The 21,432-nt window shown below is 38.5% G+C and overlaps 1 protein-coding gene across 4 annotated transcripts in view; it reads left to right on the forward strand.

Annotated features, from left to right (window-relative positions):
* Positions 1-21,432, forward strand: part of LOC102157705 (uncharacterized protein NECTIN3-AS1-like) — a 128,240-nt gene that overhangs the window by 85,374 nt on the left and 21,434 nt on the right. The window contains exon 1 of one of the 4 annotated variants that reach the window (XM_084991376.1): positions 19,040-19,187. The exons of the other annotated variants lie outside the window; for them this stretch is intronic. The gene's annotated coding sequence lies outside the window, so the exon portion shown is untranslated. Of the gene's footprint in view, positions 1-19,039; positions 19,188-21,432 lie in introns of those variants that run through there. 4 annotated transcript variants of the gene reach the window in all.

Below are 21,432 nucleotides of genomic sequence, written 5' to 3' on the forward strand. Positions count from 1 at the left end.
ATTTTTTTCCCTAACACATTTCCTTGTATTACACGAAGTCTTAGAGTAATTTCTTTAAAAAGCTGTAGAAGAGAAAATGAAGATTGTGTGCCAATTTCCAAATTAGGAAACTTCACCTCAAGTTTCCTGAAGAGGTTCCCCAGGGAGCTGAGGGCCTCTTTCTCAGGAGATCCTGCTCCTGTCCAGGATAAGGCCTTGCCTCCTGCCGGGCCAGTCTCCTTACTTTGTAGAATAGGTGCCATGGGGATCCTGACACAAAAGCAGATTCTGGAGGCAGAGACTGTTGACTCGGATATTCTCTCTGCTGCCTTCTAGCAGTGTCACTTTAATGATTTATTTGTCACTTCTACCTGTCTCCCAGGCTTGCTGTGAGGGCTACATTAGATACTCTAAGTAAGGTATGAAGTAATCTGACTAGCACATAGCAGTTACTTAATAAGTGTTGGTTCCTTCCTCTCTCTTCTGCTTGAGACTTTGCACATTCTCTTTCTCTCTTGGTATATTCTCTTCTATCTTCTTGCCTTCAAGGAGTAGCACTTGCAACACTCAGTCTGGGAATTTCTTTATAATTCCAGTCCACACGGATTCACATCCTATTAAGATGCCCTTAATTTTAGTTGGGGGTCACTGGATTGTTATGGCATTTTTCTAGTTATATGTATAAAGTCATATGGTATATGAAGTAAATAATTATGTGTGTAAGTAAATCCTGAATAGGCATCAAAAGTATCTGTAGACTTGTGTTATTTTATTTTTATATAGTTGCATTAGTACCTAACATGTGGGTAGATAACTTAGCTGTTCAAAACAATGTAACTGATTACTGTTATCTAGGACCCAGGCAAATATATGAGATGTCAAAAAGGCTAATCTCTAAAAAGACAAACACAGTGGTTTACCCACTTTGGGGTTTCAAGCTTCTAGTTAATTAAACAGTCATCTTTTCATTCTGTGAGCTGACCTACTTTTTATGATACATCATCAACTGGTTGAGTTTTTTTTTCCTCCACATTTTTTTTTCTGTAAAGATCAAAACAAAACCAGAACTTCTCACTCTGTTATTGCCTTTGAATTTCAGTGACTTTGGATAGCTAAGCAATTGTTGTACAATTCCTTCCGCTATTCATAAGGATTTAGATGATGGGCCTAATTTCGGCGGTATGAGAAATAAGATTCAGGGAAGATAACCAGAAACATTCCTGCCACCTGTGATCAAATACACTGAAGGAAGATGACATAGAGATGGTTCTTTGGGAGCTGCTAACCAAGATAAATTGAAGCTGAGAGTCAGACTTAAATTTAGCCATCTATTTATAAGTACGTGAAAAAGTTCACAGCCAAAAGAGTTCCATATTGCTAGAGAAACTAAAACACCCAACACTTATAAACAATTTCTTTCAATTGTCTATTGCTTTAAAGAAGTTATTATCCATCATTAAATATATAAATTCCTCTGTGCTTCACCCTAGAGTACCTTATATGGAGTTGTCCATTTGCAACTCAAATGCAAAATAATACTTGCGATTCAAGAGTCTGTGATTTTTCCCTTTAGGATTAAGGTGAATATACATTACAGTTTGTTTAGTCCTGGTTTATGCCTGTTCTCTTTGCATAATCATTCACCACACCTACATTTACTATCAAATGTATCTTGGGACAATAATTTTTAAAAAATCTTTTTAGGGTCCTAGTTGCAGCTTTATTTGTTTTCTGTTATCATGGCACCTTAGAGCCTGAAACCTGTCTCTCCAGATGGGTATTTAGTGCTTGTTTTATATGAATTCTCCACCCATCTTTGTTAATGGCACCTGTTGTTTGTTGAATTTTATCCCTCCAAAAGTTACGTTACAGTTCTAACCTCGGAACTCTGGGAATATGACGTTATTTGGAAATAAGGTATTTACAGATGTAATCAAGTTAAATGAGGTGATACTGGATTAGGGTGGGCCCTAAATCCAGCGACTGGTATCTTTATGAGAAGAGAGAGATTTGAAGACAAGGAGGAGATCTAAGGAAGAAGGCCATGTGAGCCATGTGGCAGAGACTGGAGTTATGCTGCCATAAATTAAGGAATGGAAAGGATTACCCACAACTACTAAAAGGTGGGAGAAGCAAGGAAGGAAGGACTCTTTAGTGCCCTTGCACAAGCATGGTCCTACCAACACCCTGATTTCAGACTACTAGTCTCCCAAACCAGAGAATAAATTTCTGTTGTTTTAAGCCACTCAGAATGTGGTAATTTGTTACAGGAACCTGGCAAACCAACACATTTCTTCAGTTCCCCTGATCTGGAAGATAAGATAGGTTCTTTGGGGTTCCAGGTGAAATGTGTGTACCCTGTATAAATTAAGCTTTAAGTCAGACCATCCCACATGTATACTTCAGATGAGGTGAAAATATATCCTCAATTTTGGCTACCTTAGATTGAATTTTGCATTTGACACAGAGTCTATATTTAAGTCAGATCATCCCAATCATACCCTTCAAATTTGGTGAAAATTTCATATGGTGTGGAAACCACAGTTAAACTGACCAATTGTCAGAAACGTTAAAATTGTTTATACAGATAGATAACTATGGATATAGATTTTATCTATTGTGGATTTTTAAACACTGTCTAATTGTTTAAACATTTTATGTCTATATCTATACAGATGCAGCTGTAGATATAGATATTTATCTTTATATCTCCTTATTATGTCTATATCTATATGTGATATTTTTCAAACAATTTCCATCCATTAGTCTGACATATTTATCTGTCAATTGATAGATGGATCAGTAGATATTGATATATAGATGTAAAAGTCATTTATTTATACAGGAAATGCTGTGAATAAAAACCAGCTTTCAGAATCCTTCGCAATTGGTCCTTGCTCATTTACACCAAATAAAGATATCATACCCTTTCTGAAGCTGTCTTCCTTATATTGCCGACTCCTATTCTATGGAAATACAATCAACATGCTTTACTCATCTGCTGGTAGGATTTGGGGAAAACATTCAAGTCCTGATGGCACTAATGGCAGAGAGACCAGGAAGGGGTGGAGGCTGTTGAAACCCTGCTGAGGAATGAGGAATGAGCCATCTGGACCTCCAGCTGAGGCCAATTGGATCCAGACAAGAGCTGCCAGCAGGCATGGTCTGGATCTGGATGAGGGCCATCCGTGCCTAAGGAAGTGGGTTGGCCTTGGAGCAGAGGGAGAGGGATGCTCTTCTCAGGAGAAAGGACTTGGAAGACAAGTTCTCTCATAGGTCACAGTAGGGACAGATATGTTATAATTATTAACACTGACTGAAGGCCAACAAGATGATGAGTATTGTTGAGAACATAGAAACATTCTTGATTTCTGTCCTAGGAATCATTTATTCTGGTAAAGAAGTCAACTCTTTGGTGTCCTTGTGCCTTACATTTTAACTCTGCCGAAGAGTCATTTTACCTGAGCCAAAAAGACCAGCCTTTTTCTTCTGTCAGTCCCACCGCAGATGTTGTGTTTGAATTGAAAATTTCCTTCTTGTGCTGTTGCTGCTCTCATTCCTTAACTCCCAATTACTTTGGGGTATCAACTCTAGAAGAAAAGAAACCTCTCCCTTGGTTCATCCACATCTTTCCTGTTAGTATCTACAATATCTTTGAATGATGTAGTTTAGTAGAATTACTGCTTCCCTTTTACAGATTATCTAGTTACCAGATTTGTATAAGCACTTCTTTAATTTTAGAGCAGGCAAAGAGTAACACTTGAACGAATTCTCATTATCCACTGTAGTTTATTCATTAAGCTTAAAAATAAACTCTTGGTGAAATGTTGTTTAAATATGTGATTTATTTAGTGTAGACAAAAGGTGATTCAGGGTGATTACTATACTTGTTGACTTGGCCTGTTCTTTTGCAGACTGAGATGCTTCTCTGTGCATTAATTAGTATCATGAAAAGCACAACAGCCATTAGCACCATGACAGAGAACCCAAAGGAAAAGCTCTGCCAATGAATTTTTTTTTAAGGGCTGCACCCATGGCATAGGGAGGTTCCCAGGCCAGGGGTCAAATCAGCCTATGCTACAGCCACAGCAACATGAGATCTGAGCCATGTCTGCAACCTATATCACAGCTCACAGCAATTCCAGATCCTTAACCCACTGAGCGAAGCCAGGGATCAAACTCACATCCTCATGGATCCTATTCAGGTTCATTAACCACTGAGCCACGAAGGGAATTCCTTTTTTTTTTTTTGACTACCCTAAACCAGTGTACTTATCTTTCTCATCAAATTAATTGGTTCGAGTACTGTCTGGACAATAATTAAGCAATGGTTTATTATTATAAGAAATGTACATCAGATCCCCTTGGAGAGTTTGATTGGTTTTAAAATACTTGTGTCTAGGCCACCTCTGGAGCTTTTGACTCATTTGTTCTAGGGTAGATACCAGTTATGTGGAATTTTGCAAAACCCTCTCACCTGAATCAGAGCTATTGTTTTAAAGAATGTTTTGAGGTGTATCATACACTTAGCAGCCCAAAGGTTTCAGTACTACCCTAGTTTTTGTCTCATTCTTTTCTTTCTCAAATTCTAAGCTTATGCTCTACACATATTTTCTCTTTACACATGAGCTTGTGAACTCAAGCCCATCAGATTCTTTATTCTTGGCAGTCAAGGGTTTCCATAACTAGGGACATCAAAGACTTTTATTAATATGAGAGTCTTAACCTTGTCCCCAATTTGACCTATTGGCAATTGCAGGATGAACTATCTAGACTTAGCTTTTTTTTGTTTTTGTTTTTGTTTTTGTTTTTGTCTTCCCTCCCTTACTTGGTGTTGAATAGTACAAGGGCTAGGAGGGAGGTTGGCAATAGGGAGCTGAAGCAAGGATCCTCATCACTCAGCTGATTAGTTATTGGACATTCGTCTCCTGGGTAATGGGGAGTAGACTGAGAAAGGCTGAGACAAATGCGGTAAAGTGAAAAGTGAGGTGACTAACACAGTCTGCCTCAGCTGTAAACACAAGACCAAGTAAAAGAGCAACAAAGCATTAACAAAATAAGAGAGGGTTAAATACTGTTGTAATAGACTATATTTTGTTTGAGACTGTTTCACTGAAACATATCACAAGCCTAAATTGGAAATAAAGGCTATTAAGTTTCAGTCAACCCATGAAATTATTACTGCAAACATTCATTATTTTTTGAAGCTGCCTATTGACAGCCCCTTGCCTGAAGAAAGAATCATATACCCAAGTCACAGTGTAACACAATCACTGAGTTTCAGATTATAAATTCATCACTGTGCTTATAAGACCATATCATTGTTTCAAATAATATGGAGATAAAAATATATGTATGTTTTGTAACTTTATTTTTATGCTTTTGGTGAGATATGTTGCCTGATAGAAATCATAATGCTGAAAGTCAAAGTGTGCCAGATTATGCGCAGAAGCCAAAATGAGAATATCTTTGTGTATTAGAATAACAGGCATACCTTGGAGGTACTGCAGATTTGGTTCTAGATAACCACAATGATGAGAATATTTCAAGAAAGAGAGTCACACAATTTTTGGTTTTCCCAGTTGATATAAAAGTTATGATTATGGTGGGGGGAGGGATAAATTAGCAGTTTGGGCTTAATAGATAGCCACCATTACATATAAAATAGATAAACAGTGACCCTCTATGTAGCACAGGGAACTATATTCAATGTCTTATAATAACCTTAATGGAAAAGAATCTGAAAATGTATATATATATATATATATATATATATATATATATATATATACATATGCATATGTGCATATATAAAACTGAATCACTTTGCTGTACACCTGCAAACTAATACAACATTGTAAATCAACTATATTTCAATAAAAATTATATTTGTATTATACCATAGCCTATTAAGTGTGCAATATCATTATGCCTTCAAAGTAATGTACATACCTTAGGAAATGCTCTATTGCTAAAAAATGCTAACCACTATCTGAACCTTCAGTGGATCATAATCTTTTTGCTGGTGGAGGGTTTGCCTTGATGTTGAGGCTTCTGACTGATTAGGATGAGAGGAAGATTGGAGTGTCTGTAGCAATTTCTTAAAATAAGACAACAGTGAAGTTTATTTTTACATATGCTATAAGCACACAATACATCGCTCTAGGCAGTGAGTTACCATTTAGAGCAATTAAAACAAGAAAAAAATTACATTTTCATTCATTATTCAATTTCTAGTGTTCTTAATTTCATTCCATAGATCCAGTTTCTAACTGGTATCATATACCTTCTACTATGGAAGTCTTGACCTTGTCAAAATCATCCATGAGGGTTGGAATCAACTTCTTCCAAACTCCTGTTAATGTTGATATTTTGACTGCTTCCCATGAATTACGCATGTTCCTAATGGCATCTAGGTGGTGAATCCTTTCCAGGAGGTTTTCAACTGACTTTGCCCAGATCCATCAGAGGAATAACTATCTGTGGGAGCAATACCCTTATGAATATATTTCTTTAATAATAAGACTTGAAAGTTGAAATTACTCCTTGATCCATGGGCTGCAGAATGGATGATGTGTTAACGAGCATGAAAACAACATGAATCTTGTTGTACATCTCCATCAGAGCTCTTGGGTGACCAGGTGCATTGTCAATGAGCAGTAATATTTTTGAAAGGAATCTCTCTTTTTGAGCAGTAGGTCTCAACAGCAGGCTTAAAATATTCAGTAAAACCATGTTGTAAGCAGATGTGCTGTCATCCAGACTTTGTTGTTCCATTTATAGAGCAAAGGCAGAGTAGATTAGGCCGTAGGATTTTCAGAATGGTAAATGAGCATTGGCCTCAACTTAAGTCACCAGCTGCATTAGCCCCTAACAAGAGATTTAGCCTGTCCTTTGAAGCTTGGAAACCAAGCATTGACTTCTCCTCACTCACTATGAAAGTCCTAGGTGGCATCTCATTCCATTATAGGGCTGTTTATTTTACATTGAAAACCTGTTGTTTAGTGTAGCCACCTTCATGAATTATCTTAGCTAGGTTTTCTAAGTTATTTGATGTAGCTTCTGTATCAGCACTTGTTGCTCCCCTTGCATTTGATACGGAGATGGCATCTTCCCTGAAACCTCAGGAACCAAGCTCTGCTAGCTTTCAACTTCTCTTCTGTAGCTTCCTCTCCTCTCTCAGCCTTAATAAAATTAAGAGAGTTAGGACCTTGCTCTGGATTAGGTTTTGGCTTAAGGGAATATTGTGGCTAGTTTGATCTTCCATATAGACCACCATAACTTCCTCAATATCCACAATAAGTCTTTTTGTTTGCTTATTCTTGTATTCATTGGAGTAGCACTTTTAATTTTCTTCAAGAGCTTTTCCATTGTATTCACAATTTGACTAATTTTTTGGCACAAGAGGCCTCAATTTCAGCCTGTCACAGTGGCTTTCAACATGCCTTCCCAATTAAAATTTCTGGCTTTTGATTTAAGATGAGAGATGTATAACTCTTCCTTTCTCTTGAACACTAAAGGCCGTTGTAGGGTTATTAACTGTCTGACTAATTTCAATATTGTTCTGTGTTGGGATATAGGAAGAACCAAGGAGAGGGAGAGAGATGGGGGAACAGCCGGTTGGTGGAATAGTTAGAACACATACAACATTTATTAAGCTCATGTCTTTTATAGGCATGGCTTATGACACCCCAAAACAATTCCATAGTCACATCTATATCACCGTAACAAATATTATAATGAAAAAGTTTAAAATAGTGCAAGAATTATGAAAATGTTACATAGAGACATGAAGCAAGCAAATACTTTTGGAAGCTAACAGACTTGCTAAGTGCAAGGTTCCCCGAAACCTTCAGTTTGTAAAAGAAAATGCACTATCTGTGAAATGCAATGAAGTTAAGCACAGTAAAGCAAAATATACCTGCACAGGATACGGAATAAATAGGACTGAAGATGCAATTTTGAATGTATGTACAGAATGATCTTCCTATTATATGAATAGATATTGTTCATTTGTCACTTATTCAAATAAACGTTTACTGGGCAGCTCCTGTGTCCAAGATACTGAGCTAGGCAATGGGAAAGCAGAGTTGAGTATGTAATGCTCCTAGTTCCTATGGACAAATAGATGTGTATGTCAAAGGATACAGGGTAGAGTAAGTAATTGCAACTTTAGAGTTGTGCATAATGAGCTATGGGAGCACAGAGGAGAGGTGTCTAAATACAACTTAGTAGTTAAAGGACTTGCCCTAGAGGTGATGTTTGAGCTGTCTTAAAGGGACATCATATTCCATATTATGCTTTTGGTGTACATGAAGCAAAGGGTAAGAGGAAATGTAAGGAAGTTATTCTGAAAGAATGTTAAATAAAAATTCAGATTCTTAATTCCCTTTTAAGTTCTCTGCAGGGTCACACAGGCATGATAGAGTTGCTAATCTTAAAGTCTGAATAGCCACAATGCCTTTGTATTCTTGATCTTCTGGGCTACAATACTGTAAAAAATTCATTTTGAAAGTTGTTATCCTATTTTTATTTCTGAAGGAATGTATTTTTGAGAGTGACAGTTTCAACAAATTATTTTTTGTTTTGATCTACCTTCAGAGAGATTTATCAATTTAGTAAGGTTAAAATTTTCTATTTTCTTTATTCATTTTGAGTTTTGCGGAATACCTTATGCTGCAGTGTAAACAGACTAGGGAATGGATGCTTTTCCTGTCTAACAAGGACATCATTACGTGATCTGATACATCAGTTCTGATTAGAACAAAGTAAACTTCAAGCTATATCCATTTACATAGGGCTCCTATTTACTAGAGCAAGACAAATACTTTTTACAGGTCAGTGTACTTTCAGAATAGAATTTGATACATTTTCAGCAAAAACAGTGGTTAAGAGCCTTTAGATTTCTGTCTTATATTTATTGGGTCAAGAGAAACCCAGCAAATGTTTGGATTTGTCTTTGACTTGGCAGGGAAATATGGAAAGCATTTTTCTTTGACATTTTATAGAGATAATGAAGCATATAAACAGGAACATCCATGTTCTGGGAGTGAGGTAGTGCTAAGGAAAAATATGTACATATTTAATTTTTTGAATAAAAAGCATAGTCTTTGAAAAGGATATATTGGACACATGCTGAGCTAATTTGATTATCATGTACAGAAGAACCTTATCATGTAGTGTGGATATGGTTTACTACAATGGCCACATTATACTAAGCATACATCATGCAGACCACATATTTGGTGTAATTGTAGCCTGAGAATAAATTGAGTCCTGAGATAAAGTATTTTGAGAGTCTAGGAATTAGGCTGAATTTGAAGGTTCCATATAAAGTTCAGTTCTGGCAGCAACCACAGAGATTCATTTTTCTGATTTTTTTTTTGGTACAAATTGTATACACCAAATGTCTTTCTTTCTCCTACCCCATTTTATAAAGCTTTGGCAAGAGGTTAACATGTGCCAGTGATAGAATTTCAAGTATATGGTAGGTTTAGGATAATCTGTGAATTTGAATTTTCTAGACTCTTGTTTTCCCATTCTCCCTTTCCTTCCTCCCTTCCTTCCTCTTTCTTCAAGTCATATAACAAGTCAAACATCCCATTCATTTCTCATCCAATTGTTAGAAGATTATTAAAAGAAAAGAATCATGATTTCAATCATCCAGAGGGTACTGAGTATCTAATTTACTTGCCTCTAAAGTAGTGGAGTTTTCTTAAGCCAAGAATGGCCTGAGGAAGGGGAAGGCATGGATAATCTTTGATTTCCGGTTTTTTAAGATTTGAACTTTTTGTATCTCTATTTGTCACTTTAAAATGTTTGTAGTCTCTTTTTCTGTATACACCCATGTGTTTAATGCTCTAAACTTCATTAGATTTCTTGAAGTTCAGCAAGTTTGCAGTGCACTTTAACTCCCCTGTGTATTTTTAAAGTATTTTATTGAAGTATCGTTGATTTACAATGTTATGTTGGTTTCAAGTGTATAGAAAATTATTCGCTTATATATACACACATATATATTATATTTAGTTTCATATATATATATATACATATATATATATTCTTTTTCAGATTCTTTTCCCCTTATAGGTTATCATAGAATATTAACTCTAGTTCCTTATGCTATATAGTAGATCCTTGTTGGTTACCTGTTTTATACATAGCAGTCTGCCTATGTTAATGCCAAATTCTGTGACTTGACTTATGTTCATCTCTCAGTATCCTTCTATTAAAACTTTTACATCCTGACGGATCAGCTCTAGGGTCACTACCTAGGTATGTGGAAGGACTGGGCAGGCATGAAGAGGCCTGGGCACACGTTCAACCTCTTACCGCTTAGCTCCCTTGGGGATTATTTTGTCCCCTTGAACTTCAACTTCTTCATCTGCAAATTGGGGATAATGTAAGATTATTAAGTAAGAAAAATATTTTCCTTTTGCTTCTCCTCAGCTTCTTTCTTTTGTGAAACTTTTTCTTGATGACCTTAACCAGTATATCATAGAGTCATTCCTTCTTATGTGTAACCGTACATATTTTGCCTCAATAGTAAAAGTACTCTCCTTTATATAGTTAAGTGTTTACATGTCCACTTTTCCAGTAAGCTGAAAACCCCTTGAGGGCAGAGATAATATTTAGCCTAGTGCATACTAAACATTCAGTAAAAATATGATAACATTTAGTAAAATGGAAATTACATGATTCTTCTGCACCACCTCCTTCAATTTTTTTCCCATTAGAACTTACTATTATTTATGTATTTAATTACATTGAAATAAAGTAGGATGACATTTTAAAGTGATAGTTTTTTTTTTTTTTTAGCACCACACCCGAGGCATATGGAGGTTCCCAAGCTAGGGGGTCAAATCAGAGCTGTAGCCACCAGCCTACACCATAGCCATAGCAATGCCAGATCCAAGCTGCATCTTTGACCAACCCCACAGCTCCAGGCAGCGCCGGATCCTTAACTCACTGAAAGAGGCCAGGGACTGAATATGCGTCCTCATGGATACTAGTCAGATTTATTTCCACTGAGCCACGATTGGGACTCCTAAAGTGATAGTTTTAAGTCCACCTACTATTACCAAGCATTCCAAGAATCTTCTAGGACAGTGTGTACCAAACAGAGAGAAAGATCAACAAATAAGGAAAAGACTGCTACAGTGAGTCAGACAGTCAGAATTTTGGATTTTGTGGGGGTCATCTTTAGACATTTTCTAAGATTATATGTAAAAAATACATATGATATTGAAGTTGTAACAGACAGTAGCGTCATCTCGGCTCCGTTTGTCTACTTGGTGGTTTGTTTTGTTTTCGTTTGTTCATTCCTGAGAGAACATATTCTTATGATGTTATTATATTTCAAGATGCTTTGGTTTCTTGTTCAGGTCAGGTTTCTATCCATGACTGCCTATAGGAAGATCTAAATTTGGTACATTTTTAAGGCAGTGAGGAGATAAAAAAGCATGACTGGCCTCTTCTCTGGGCTCCACTTTATGAGGAGCTCTAACACTGCACAGCAATGATGCATTCTTCCCCGCTTTGCCTATATAGGCCCCTTCCAGAAGTGCAGTGCAGAAGAAAAGGTGTGGGTGATGAGCACAAGTGTGTTGTGTGTGTCAGAGAAGAGAGCGCACATGCACTGGGTGACAGAACACTTGGCAAGCTTCTGCATCTGTTGGAAGGAGCCAGCCAAGCCACCTGTTGTATTTCAGTTCTCCATTCCTCAGGGACCTGGCTGCTTGCAGCACAAGGTTTCCGATAGCAGAAATCCACAAGAATAGAGAAGTTATAGGTCACCCAGTTCTGTACCTCGGGGACCCCCATCAAACCATTCTCTACCATGGGCTCTTTAACACAATACCGAACATTTCTAAAACAGTACACTCTTTGTCCAGCTGACTTTAAAACATTTTCAGGAACAAAGGTTTCACTCTCTTCTAAAGGAGATGAATCTGAAAATCCCATTGTTTACAAGGTCAAGAAATGTGTCTCTGACTGTCAGCTGACAGAGTCACTTTCAGAACTTCCTAGTATTCCTCACCTCATTCTCTTTGTCTTGAATGGAAGAAGCACTGTCTTTTCTTGGCCCATAAAAACCCTGCAGGATGTTTTAGCACACTGAAGAAAGGCTCAATCTATTTTTGTTAAAACCTGGAGAAACCTTTCACTCCTCTCCGGGAGCTACTCACCCTGTGATGCCTTCTTTCTCTCTCTCTTGCTTTCTCTTACTTGTTCTACCTTTCTTACAGTCACTGCAGTCCCTGAGCCTTACCTCCGCTGGTTTATTTTTAAATGTTCTTTTTCCTTTTCTTCCTCCCTCTTTCCCTCCCTCCCTTCCTCCCTCACTGTCTGTCTTTCTTTCTTTTCCTTTCTTTCATTCTCATTCTTTCTCTTTCCCTCCTTCCCTCCCTCTCTTTCTGTTGCTCTTCTTCTCCTTCTCCTCCCCCCTTATTTTTACACAGTAGAGTTTACAATCAAAATATAAAAGCTGTTTTCCCAGTTTTCTAATTTAAAGTCTTTCTCAGTCGAACAGAGAAATTCAGTGGTAAGCTGTTTCAACTCCCTCATTTTATAATGTAGAAACTGATACGCAGGGTGAAGTGATTTTCCAGGAGAAAAGCAGGAAGAAGAATCCCAGTCTGCCGAAGCCTAGCCCAGGACGGTACCAGTAAGAAACCTTCCCAGCAGCAGAGTGTGGCACTGCCTCCCCCTCTCCCTGTCCACATGAAAGAGATAAGAACTACACAATGCGCCAACCTCTGTGAGCACTTGCTGTGGGGTCTCAGAAACGGTGTGGCAGCAGCTGTGGGAGTTTGTCAAGAATCCTGCACCTGCTTCTACTGCTCTGGCTGGATGTCAAGCTGCCCACGCTGGGATGTCCTTTTACCAGGCTATGAAGAGTCCCTGGTTCACTTTAGAAAGTGGGATCCTGATCCCCACCTAGCCGTAGTGGATTCTCAGCTAATGTTAAGCCGCTGCATCAATTTTGGCCTTTGTTGGAACAAAGAATTTTCATTTAACTACACAACAAGCCCTTCTGGCTGCTATACAGCATGTAAGCCTGGATATCTTCGTGGTGACCCATCAGTCTCTGGAACCTCACAGCTTGGGTTTGTATCTCCAGGCCATACTGATCAGCTTCTAGCCTTGGGACCAGTTACCTAATCTCTTTAAGATTCAGGTTTCTCATCTATAGAGTGAAGAAAATATTAGTACCTGCCCCATAGAACTGACTTGGGGATCAAATAAAGTAGGAAGTAAAAAACCCTGGCATGTTCAAGGCACTCAGTAAACATTAAATATATATTTTCTCTACTCAAGGAATCCTAAGTGAAAAAGAGGTCACCTTGATAGTCTTACTGTATTTCACTGGCTGTCACTGGTCATTGCTGGACTCTAGCCCACTAAACAGCTTTACTGCCCCAGCTCAGGTATTTCTGAGAAGGCACCAAGGGTGTTTCTCTCTATGCTCAGTCTCAACAAGAAAGACTATCATTCGGCACATTTGCACAGATTTTCTGTACCCGGCCTCTTCTGTTGGGGGCTGCCACCACCACTGAAACTGGGGCTTATTCTGTAGTGAACTGGGGTGAGAGGAATGCCTCTCTTCTATTTTGGGTGGTTGTATCCTTTACGAGAAATTCTTTCAAAGTAGTTGTAACTTGCAGGCCAGTGTCTTTTTGATTTTATTCGTAGATTCTATCTCTAGATCAGAGTCCCTGCAGGTGTGGAACAGCAGAAACTGGTTTTATCAGCTGAGACTTTGGGTTTGACTCCTTTTCTTAGGAAAAAAATTATCTTCCAAGAGGTTCCCAAGTTCCTTGGGCAAATAAACTTGAGCAGCCAGGTCTCTAGTCTCTAAGATTTCCTCAAGCATGTTTGAATCTCATCTCTGGCCCCCTGCTCATGCTCATTTAATCTGAAATGGCAGATTCCTATCAGTAATACTCATCTGAGTGAAGCTAAGGAAGACGTTAACTCAGTTAAGAGGAGAGAGTAAGGCATGGTGTGGTGGAGGTGACCAGCCACTACCTGGGTCCCAGTTAAAACCTCTCCCAGGCATTAAAATCTGCCACTCAGGAAAGCTATGAGACTTAACTTTTTGATCCTAACAGCAAAATCTTATATCTGTCTCAGAATGGCTAATTTAAAAATCTAGTCTGCCTCAGGCCTGTCAGTATTTAAATGACTGGTATTGGTTCTCACTGTTGGCTTCAACCTTCAGCATCTCTCAGAGCTGCCACTTACTAATGGGCTGGGGGTGGGAGATGCCAGGGATAACAAGGAGGTGATTTGTCAGCTTAAGGGATGTCACTGGTCATCAAAGAGTCTTTTTTCTTTGGTCTGAGCTGTAAAATGTATCTGAGTCACAAAGTCAAACGGGTGACACTTGGTACATCTGCAGAAAATGAACATTTATGCCAATTACAGACTCTGCACATGAGGAAGAATGGAGCTGATTTAGCCACTAGACAGGTAACTCACCTTCGGGCTCTGAATAGAAGAACTTCATGTTAAATAACAACCAAAATAGAAGCTAAACTTGCCCTGACTAGTTCCAATCTGCTGCCATCCATTTTCTTTCTTTTAGGGTCATGGAGACAAATACTCACAAAGGAATAGATTAGGAGTAATAAGTTAATTAGAACTTCATGCGTCAGAAATATCAATATTTATATATAATATAAAATATATAATATTATGACTATAAATATATATGTTAACAAAAAGTGCCACAAAGTATTAGCAGTATATGCAGCGTTAGTTCCTTCTTGCAACTTTCTACAATCTTGTTTGAACAGATATATACATAGAAAAGAAACTGGTAATTCCATGAAAGAATTCCATGGCAAGTGAGAGGAATAGATACTTGGCACTTGGGATGGACAATTTCTGTTTGTTATTTGGGATGGCCAGGGGAGTTTCTTATAGGAAATGTGACCTAAGCTGGTTTTGAAAGATGGGAAATGAGAATATAGGTTGATAGTGAGAGGAAAGGAATACTTTTGTTGGAGATATGAATTTAAAAAAGAAGAGAAAACTCAAGAGTCAGGAAAATACAAGATGTTTTGAGGGAGGGACTGCAAGTAGACTCTTGAGGCTGAAGCAAAGGGATGAATCAGGAGGAGAGTAGGAAGGGAAGCCAGAATGCAGGTTGAAGCTGTGTTAGGCTAAGGATTTAATATAGTCTCGAATAGTTGACAAGAGCTCTTTATTCCCTTTTGGAGTCCTCTTTGAACAGTGGGTAGATGATGGCCTTGAAATGTACATTTTCGCATACACACAATGTAGCATTTCAGGGAGTCAATTGTGAAATTGTGAGGGGTGGATCAGGGAGGTGAGACTAAAAGTAGGCAGGCCAGATAAGAGGCTTGGAAGATCATATGGGGTGATCTTTGGTAGAATTTATGATGGCTAATGGCTGATCTAGGAAGAAAAACCTCCTCAATAATGTGGGAATAAATAATTTAAAAAGTTAACATGTAAGAGGAGTTCCCGTCGTGGCGCAGTGGTTAATGAATCCGACTAGGAACCATGAGGTTGCGGGTTCGGTCCCTGCCCTTGCTCAGTGGGTTAACGATCCGGCGTTGCCGTGAGCTGTGGTGTAGGTTGCAGACGTGGCTCGGATCCCGCGTTGTTGTGGCTCTGGCGTAGGCCGGTGGCTACAGCTCCGATTGGACCCCTAGCCTGGGAACCTCCATATGCCGTGGGAGCGGCCCAAGAAATAGCAACAACAACAACAACAACAAAAAAAGACAAAAGACAAAAAAAAAAAAAAAAAAAAAAGTTAACATGTAAGTGAAGACTCACAGGCCTTAGTGACTTACTGACTCCACAGATAAATGGAGTGAAAAGTGACCTCAGGGGGTTTTAAGCTTGGATGATGGTGGGAAAATCAAGAAGGAAAGGAGTTTTTGCTTGGCTTACTAAGTCTTCCTACATGTCCTTTTTTAGAAATAAATTGTTCAGCTTAATTTAATTCCATCCAAACCTCAAGGCCTGTAAAGGCCATCTGTTGAGAACAATTAAGATTAGGTATGTGAGAGTGGGTTGCACAGTGTAAAACACTGAGGTAAAGTATTAAATATACTGATGTCATTGACTACCCTCAAAATTTGTTAGAAATTATTTTCTGAAAATGTCACCTTCATATGCAACTGCATTTGTTTTTCCTTGATGAATCAATACTGTCTCTACAGGATATTTTAAAAGATTAAGTAGCTAACTCCTTGAACAGGGCTTCAGCTAATTATTATTTTCTTTACTAAACGATTTTTACAATAGCATTTGAAATTTGAGATTGGTAATGCTAGCTGAATACTTCTATATTGTGAAAGAGTTATTGAGTCAGATGGAACTGAGTTGGAATCCTTGCTGTCCGCTTAATAACTGTATGATCTTTGTTCAAGCAGGTTCCTTTATAGAGTAAGACATGGTAGAGACCGAGTTAATGTGTGTGTAGGACTTGCTGCAATGTTTGACATAAGCTGGTAAACTTCAAATAAATGTTAGATGAGGTATTCTTGTATAGACTCACCAGCAATTACGAATCCCAGAACAAAATAAGGTCATATTTCTTTAAGTATCCTATTCTATATGACCTGGAGAAGCCGTCTTGACATTGTTATGAACAATAAGGTCATATTTCTTTAAGTATCCTATTCTATATGACCTGGAGAAGCCGTCTTGACATTGTTATGAACAATTCTGTCCTGGCAGAGCCCAAGGACCCAGAGGCTAGCTTAGGTCTTGTGCTTAGTTGGGTTTATAATCCAGTCCTACCAAGAGCAAATTGATTGGTTGCATCTTTGGCCTCACTTGGTAGGTGTTCGCTGTTGAAAATGGTATAGTAGACCCCTCTCATCTGTGGGGGATATATTCCAAGACTCTCAGTGGATGGCTGAAACCATGGATAGTACCAAACTCTATATACAGTGTTTTGTTATTACACATACATGCTTATGCTAGAATTTAATTTATAAATTAGGCATAGTAAGAGTTTAACAATAAGTAATAGTAAAATAGAACAATTGTAACAGTATAGTGTAATAAAAAGTTATGTGGCTATTGCCTCTCTCAGAATATCTTATAGTACAAATTTGATGCCTTTTCCACCTTAACTAAGAACTTACCATGCAATGTGGCCACAACTTTTGTAGTTTGAGGTGTGACAGCAAAATTAGCATGGATTTTTCATTCTTTAAAATTTCACAGAAAGAAGATTTATTATTTCTGTAGATCTTAGCAACCTCAGCACGTGATTTTTTTTTTTTTTCATTTAAGTCTAGGACATTCACATTTTCATTTAAAATAAGCACTTTGGAGTTCCCGTCGTGGCACAGTGGTTAACGAATCCGATCAGGAACCATGAGGTTGAGGGTTCAGTCCCTGCCCTTGCTCAGTGGGTTAACGATCTGGCGTTACCGTGACCTGTGGTGGAGGTTGCAGACGGTGGCTCGGATCCCGCGTTGCTGTGGCTCTGGCGTAGGCCGGTGGCTACAGCTCTGATTCGACCCTTAGCCTGGGAACCTCCATATGCCACGGGAGCGGCCCAAAGAAATAGCATCAGTATTCTTGCATTTGGGGGCCCTTATTAAGTAAATGAAGGTTACTTGAGCACGAGCACTGTGATACAGGGAAAGTATTAGGTTTGCTTACACACTTAAACTTGCTCACACAGTCTCCCACTCCCGTCCCCTGAACCCCCCTCTTCCCCACCCCCCCAAACCTCTGGAAAACCCAGTGTGTCAGGGTGGCTGGTTCAGGCAAGTTTTCCACAGAAGTAATCCATGTCTAAGACACTGAGGCCAAGTCTGAAGCCTGGCTCTTTAGTTCAGAATCGGTTTCTCATATCAAGTTTTCTCTGAGCAGCTAAACCACCAGCTAACCTCAGCATGTCAACCTTAGTCAGCTAGAGGTGTTTGAATAACCTGCAATCTGAAAGGGACAGGGGTGAAGTTTTTCATCTTTTTTTCCACAAATCACCTTAGACATTTGCCCATTTCTCTCTCAGCCTTCTTAGAGTTCCCTGTTCCAAGGGATTTATGGTGGAGCAGCTTCAGTCATGGAGGAAAAAGAAAAAGGAAGCCTGTTACACTTTTGCTCCATCCCAGTGGATGCCTGTTTGTTTTATACCACTTAATGCAAAATGGTTCTTTCCATAGTTAATTGATGTCTCCCCTTGTAGAAGCTGAAGGGATTGGCAGATTTTAAAATGCATATTCTCTCATTAGAAAACTTAAAGTTCTGCCTCACCAGTCATCCCTCTATGCTATTATTTTTATTCTTATTGTTGTTATTGCAGAATTGAGGAACTAAAAAAACCCCCATGAGAAGACAGCTAGAGAGAAAGGCAGATCTGATTTTTCAAAAACCCTGTACTCAAGTCAGTTACCATTCTCACTTTGGCCTGTCATATACAAGAAGATACCGTAGCTTTGTAATGAGGTTTTCTTGTGTGATATATTGAATTTTAGGCCCATATCAGATAACCACAATTGTAATGTTTTTTTTTTTTAATTGAAAATTTCTCAGTAGTTTTTCTTTTCAAAAAAGCCTTAGGAAATTCTCATGAAACAGGATAACTACCTCTACCTGTGGCTTTAATAATTGGATAAAGTATAGTCACTTTTTTTTTTTTTTTTAACAGCATAATCACTGTTAGTTTGATAGTCCCATCAAAGAAAACAGCTATCCAAGCATGGCTGTCCTTAAATCCAGAGACAGTCTTGTCAGTAACTCAGAGCCAGAAAAACCTGATTTCCAGAACTGTGATCAAACTGTCAGGGCAATGCTACTTCCATGGGCATCAAGACAAGCTCACCTGTCTGAAATTTTCCCAGATATAACTAAGAGCTCCAAAGATAAACCAACCAGCTGAATAAAAGACATCAAACAATTGCATCACTATTCCCCTTGAAGGATTTGGTCCTGAAGACTATGAAAACTCTTTTAAATTAGCTCTAATTAAATGCTATGAATCTACTGTTCCACCATTCATAAAATGGGTTGCCTCATTGTGTTTTTCGTTTTGTTTTGTTTTGTTTTCCAATGTTACTAGTAGAGTAGGAGAATGAAGATTCTTTAAAAGAAGATTAAACATATGGAAGGGACAAAAGGAAGTAGGGCGAGAAAAAGAAAAGGAACAAAAGAAAGGAAGAACGAGGCTATTCTGGATTCCTCCGTGAATAAGTGGATGGTGGCCCTAGGTAATCATTCAGTATGTGTTGACAGAATTGGTTGATGTGACCACTCAGGTGGTATGCTAGCCATATTGATTATGGAGTGATATGTATAGATTATTAAGATGATTAATAGTGCCTTTCTCACTGGATGACTGCGTGTACAGACAAGAACAAGTTATTTTATATAGACTATTTCTTAGGGTGTGTGGTGGGGGAGGTGGCAATAGGGGGATTCACCAGACACTGTGCTTGAAGTTCCCTGACAAAATAGAGTTATTTTCAGATTTACCATGAAGTGTTTCTGCACAAAGGAAATGTTTTGTGGAAGGAATTCATGACACCATATAAGAATGTTTCTTTAATTGGAAACTGGATACACTCTACTAAACATTTTATTGGAATATTTATTTCACACTTTAGGAATGATCCTGAGAGAAATGGCTTTGTGATTAACTGTGATTGCCCACACGTGAAAAATGAGTAAAGGGACAAGAATGAATTTGCAATTCATAGGGCAGGCCTCCAATTCTTTATTCATTTTCTAACATTTTTACCAGTACCATTTCTCCCAAAGATAATAATATTAAGCAGGGCATCTAACACCAAAACTAGTCAGTTTGGTACCCTGTTATGTCTTATTGCTATTTCAATCTTTGATACAATTTGGCCATATATAGGAAGCTAGGATATCATTATAATCCTACAAGCAGTTTCATTTGAATAGAGGGAAAAATGAGACCCAAGACCCGGGCTGCTTTTATGTTCTTAGATAATATTCCTAACTCGCAGTGGCATTTTGGTTAGTTTGTTATAGTTTTAAATTTTTGATTTGAGGATTTTTTATTTTTTTGTCTTTTTAGGGCCATACCCGAGGCATATGGTAGTTCCCAGGCTAGGGGTTGAATCTGAGCTACAGCTGCCAGCCTGTGCCACAGCCACAGCAACTATAGTTTTAGATTTTTGAATGAATAGATCCTGTACACTATACAAGTACAGTCCCTGGATGAGCAGCAAATTGCCTAGTAAAAACTTAAGAAGAGTGTGTTCCCTTGTGGTGCAGTAGGTTAAGTTTCAACTGGAAACTTGTGAGAAATGCAGATTCTCAGGTCAGTCCAATACCTACTGAGTCAGAAATTCTGTGTGTTGGGGGGGTTGTCTAAAGATCTCTGTTCAAAATAAGCCCTCCAAGGTGATTCTGAAGCCCATTAAGATTTGAGAACTGCCGAATTACACTATCCAGCTCTCTTCACCTTGCTTTGCATTTCAATAAGCGTAGAGTGCAGCCCTGATTTAGCAAAAGGATAGTTCACTGCCTTTCACTAAACCTGCTGGCTTTGAGTTTCATAAAAATGCTCCAACAACTGTGCTAAGCAGACATAGAGGAAATATGTGAGTTTTCCCCCACTTTCCCTTTTTTGGAAGGAAGCATGGTATATAAACTTGTGGTTGCCAAGAGGGAGGACGAGGGAGTGGGATGGATAGGGAATTTGGGGTTAATAGATGCAAACTATTACCTTTGGAATGGATAAGCAGTGAGATCCTGCTGTGTAGCAGTGGGAACTATGTCTAGTCACTTATGATGGAGCATGATAATGGGAGAAAAAAGAATGTATACATGTATGTGTAACTGGGTCACCTTGCTGTACAGTAGAAAATTGGCAGAACGCTGTAAATCAGATATAATGGAAACAAAAATCATTATTAAAAAATAAAAAGAAGAAAAAAAAAATAAAGGCAGGTCTTTAAAGGTCACATTTCAAGTTCTGATGTGTCTCCATAGTTGTGAGGCTTGAAACCAGTTGCTTAACCCTTTTAACTTTTGTGTTCCTCACCTATAAGCACATTCCTCACGGCACTGTTTTTAGTGTGAAATGAGATCCGGCAAACTCTAGCACATACAGTGCCTTTATGTAAATTTAAAAAAGGTGCCCCTCTGAGTGGAGGGGACTAACATTGTCCATGTGTCTTCTTAAATATGGCAGGGAGAGCCAAACTGGGTTTCAGTCCTGACTTCTGCCTGCTCATCTAGACTCCCTTGTCTAGGGGATATATATATATGTGTGTGTGTGTTTGTGTGTGTGTGTGTGTGTGTGTGTGTGTGTGTGTGTATGTGGAGTTCTTGAATGATATAATATGTGTGAAGCAGCTGTTGTATAAGATTTTCTTTTTATACAGTATATTACTTACATAATACCATATTACACACAAACATAATTTTCTTTTTTGGCCACACCCATGGCATGCAGAAGTTCCTGGGCCAGGGATCAAG

The sequence above is a fragment of the Sus scrofa genome, chromosome 13, assembly GCF_054392235.1.
Source record: "Sus scrofa isolate SSC_HxYL_T2T_F1_AM1 chromosome 13, Sscrofa_HxYL_maternal_Yorkshire_Landrace_v2.0, whole genome shotgun sequence".
Lineage (NCBI taxonomy): Eukaryota > Metazoa > Chordata > Mammalia > Artiodactyla > Suidae > Sus > Sus scrofa.